Source organism: Nematolebias whitei, chromosome 9, assembly GCF_014905685.2.
Source record: "Nematolebias whitei isolate Nwh7 chromosome 9, NemWhi1, whole genome shotgun sequence".
Lineage (NCBI taxonomy): Eukaryota > Metazoa > Chordata > Actinopteri > Cyprinodontiformes > Rivulidae > Nematolebias > Nematolebias whitei.
The window spans coordinates 23,068,159-23,072,489 of record NC_056506.1 but is presented as its reverse complement, the minus strand read 5'-3'; positions in this window follow the sequence as shown (position 1 = coordinate 23,072,489).

Sequence of the window (4,331 nt, the reverse complement as noted above, 5' to 3'; positions counted from 1 at the left end):
TTATAAGCTATTTTGATAAAAACCACAGTTGGATTTAACAGTTAATTACCGTACTTGCCGCCATACATTTAGCACCACCGTATAAGTCGCATCAGTCCAAATATGTCTAATAAAGTGGAAAAAAACAAATACATCTCTTCGCCATATAAGTTGCGTCTATTAAGCGTCACTGCTTATGTGTCACGTTTGTTACGTGTCGCTGCGGACACCCCAGGAACATGGGCCGGTGTTGTGCCAAAAATCGACTGGCTGCCAAATGGCGGCCGTGGGAGTGTGCACGGCAGAACTTGAACAAGAATCTAACAAGATTAACGCTTAAAAACTATTATTTGTTTGCTTGAAATTATAGCAAAGGTGTGTCTCAGTTGAACTTTTCCTTAATAAATGCACTTTGATGGTCAAATCAGTTGCATTTCACCTGGGCAGCGCAGCGAAATGCAGCTGATTTGACGTTTGCTCCAGGAGTTGTAGAGCGAGATGAAGGTGGCTTCGTATGGCAATCCCAGTGCCTCATTAATAACCACTTTTACCTATTAATGAGACACTTGGCTTGCCATATGAGTTGAGGGTTCTCTAGTGGCTGAAAATGGTAGTGTTCAATATTTTCCATGTCAAAATGAATGAAATTGTCAGATCTCAGCCAAAAATTGGGATATAAATAACCCAACAGAGCGGCTGTGGCTGAGTGGTTAGAGCAGTCGTCTTCCAATGCAAGAGTTGGGGGTTTAAATCCACCAGCAGTCACATGCCGAAGTGTCCCTGGGCAAGACACTGAACCCCTCATTGCCTCCAATGTGTTTCCCATTGGTGTATGAATGTGATCTAAGGCACTGATTAGTCTCTAGAATGATTTGTTCATTTATTTTTGTAGAGATATAAATCTAGTAGAGTGCTGTGTGAGTGGGTAAATGAGAGCACAGATTGTGTTGTAAAGCACTTTGTGTTGATCAGACAGAAAGGTGCTATATAAGTACAGTTCATTTACCATAAATATGGAGAAAAAAATGTAAATATGTCGATTCGCTGTATAAGTTGCAGGCATGCTAATTTATGCAAAAAACTGACTTATACAGCAAAAAAAACAGTAGTTTCAGGCAAGTATCTTGTCAATTTATTGCACTCAAAGTATGTGGTGTAGACAATACTCAGCTACTACCACACTAGAATTTCACTTGAGTCTGTAAAGCTGGCCAAACTGTAGTGATTTTTGTGTTTTTAAAGGTCACTTGGCTGTGGCAGCCATCTTTAACTGGGCTGAGCCAAAAGTTAAGCAATTGTAGATTTACACCCATTGCTTGCTGTCTAAAAGTTTCAATGAAATCCATCCAGTAGTTATTAGATATTTTACTAACAAAGTATTAAATTTAAAACTTAATGACAGCATTTAAAACAGATCCTGTGCATTCACTCAGCACTCAGAGTATCGTAAGTTAGGGATCAATCTCTACTAGCATGCTAAAGTTTCACTCAATATTTGCAAAACTGCCTAAGTTAAAGTAATTTTTCTAAGAACGCTTTGCTGTGGCGTCCATCTTGAATTGGTTACCTCCACAGGCCAATCACTATAGATGTTGATCTGAGCTGTAAACATTTAAACAAAAGCAGCTTACTGTCTGCTCCTATCCTTTCTTTGTAGTGCTTCGGCACAACGCCAGTAAGTAACCATGACAACTGTGGATGTGGCAGTGATTGACAGCCGTTAGAAACTCCTCCTGGCTCTTATTGATTGTTTTCACTCAGGCACAGTCTGTTTCATGGTGCAGACAGGGCATGGTGACAGTTTCATTAAGCAGGTCAAAAAGTCATCTGTATTTCAATTTAGTTCCACAGGGATTGAACCAGCAGCCTCCTTGACTTGAACAAAAACAAGTGAGCCCACGTTAAAACTGAAATGCTAACAAACTAATTATTTTAAACACGCTGATTTGCTAGGTACTTCATCATACGCCTGTTTTGTATTGAAACACTCAAATCGGTCAATCACACCTGCAGAATAGAGAGGATCTTCAAGATCTGGTGGCACAAAATGTCTAAATGTGCAGCTAAATAAAATCTGCAAGAACCACGTGATGTAAAACAACACGGAATGAAGCAGCAAGAAATGTTTCATAAAGTAAATCAAATTCATAAAACCACACCCTGAGCTGTATGACAGGAAGAGGCAGTCCTATACTGATCAGCTACATGTTCTGAAAAGTGTTCAGAGAGCAAATTGTTATAGAAATGCAAAAATTATGAGGGAAAGAAAAAAAAAAACAGACGTGGACATAACGTGCACTCTCACTCACACCTAGAGATAATTTAGAGTTACCAATCAGCCTGACATGCATGTTTTTGGTCGGTGGGAGCAAACCAGTGTCTGGAGAAACACCTCGCGTGCATGGAGAGAACATGCAAACCAAATGGAAAGGCTGGGCGGTGAACCGTCAACCTCCTTGCTGCGAGGTGACGTCACGTCGTGGCACCATAGCGGTTCATGCCAATGTTTTTGTTATATGTCTTTACATCATTGTCAGTTGTGCATCACATTGCATTCAATTCTGCAACTATTTACAAGTCCTAAAAGCAGCAGTAGCAGCTAGCTGTAGCACAGCCTGGAGCACTTCCTGCACTAAAATCATATTTCTATCATAATCCCCACCTGCAGTGAAATGGGTGGTGTAGGGGAAGAAGGTTTTGAAAACTGTTTACATGAATTGAACTGTCGATGGCCAGTATAGCTTATCAATCCAGTCAGAATAAACTTCTGTCTCCAAACTGAGGTTGTTCAAAGAGCTATCAGCAACAGGTAAGATAATTATTCATAACCTTTTCTCAGAACTCCACTACAAATAATCTGAACCAATTCATTGAAAAAAAGCAGAGGCATTGTTTTGATTTTTATTGTTTTATTGTTAAGTTTGAATCTGTGTCCGACGCTTTCTTTACATTTTTTGTCAAATGTCTGACAAAGTGCAGGCGCAGCTACTGTAAGATGGAAATAATGCTGCAGAACTGAGCCTCAGCTTTAAAAGAGAGTGAGGAGGGAACCAGAAAGCTATTCTTGTGAGGTAATTTATAATGTTGGGATGTGTAGTCAGTGTGGGGAGATTGTGTGCAGACTTGCCTCAATGCCACTGGCACGTGCAGACTGTTGTTGACCTTTGAAGGGTCACGAGTGCTCTCTGGTGGTTACTGGGGAAACTGCACAACAGGTCAGGATGGCAGCCTCTAGTCTGGAAGGTCTAGTTTGCACGAGGCTTAGCAGAAGGATTAAACTCTGCAGGTCCTGTATCTGGCTCAGGTTTTCTGTTTTTGGCACACATCCGCCACCTCATCAAACACATGCATCTTTTCCTCATGTCTGGTAAAGGACATGTTTAAGACTCAGTTGGCGGGGTTTAACAGCTGTGTTCAGAGGATCTAACATCAAGAATATCTCTGTATAATGTCAAAAAACTTAATTATCTCAGTAGTTTATAGCTCAAAAATCCATTCAGAACTTGACAAACTTTGATGAGTTGCTTTAATGACGGATTCAAAACATGTTTATCATAGCCAGCGATGGTTCTGTTGAATTCCATGTACAATACAAAACAAGCACAGACATGGCAGTTCATCATTATCCAAAACAAAATCATCCTGCGACAAACTTCTCTCCAATAAAAAAAACTATAGTAAGGTTTTGGATCACTTTAGGAGGCAAACCTGTCATTGTGGCTTCATTTTTAAGATCAAATGTTTTTAAAATGACACTTTGTTTTTTTTAGATATTTCAAAGTAAGCTTTAACTTAGTGACACACAAAGTTACAACATGTTGACGTTCAAGTATGAATGACAATGTTTCCATTATAAGGCAAGGGACACTGAAGTGAATGACAAAATGATGGCGTGGAGACTTGTCTTCTTTTTAGTGTTTCTATGGAACTAGTTGTGTGATTTGTTCAAATTAGAGCCACTGACGTGTTGAAATCCTGAGCAAATGTTTCCTGACAAGACATTCATCACTCTCCAGGGCTAAATGTCGGTGTTCGGTACCCAATGTTTGGTCTTTTGGCAGAGAATAGACCTGCTAGAGACAGTTTACTGTGGTTCAGTCCCAATTTGAGACAAACCAATAAAAATGTAGGAAAAAAAAGGAAGACAAAAAGACCAGGTACTGTAATCATTAATCATTTGTAGTGATGTAAATAAAGTCATTTTACTGTTGAAAAATAAAAGTTTAAAAAGGAAGTTTATACTTTAAAGACAAAGTGTCGGCTTTTGTATCCTAAACCTGCAACATAACCTTATTGATCATATACTGGATGGATGGATGGATGGATGGATGGATGGATGGATGGATGGATGG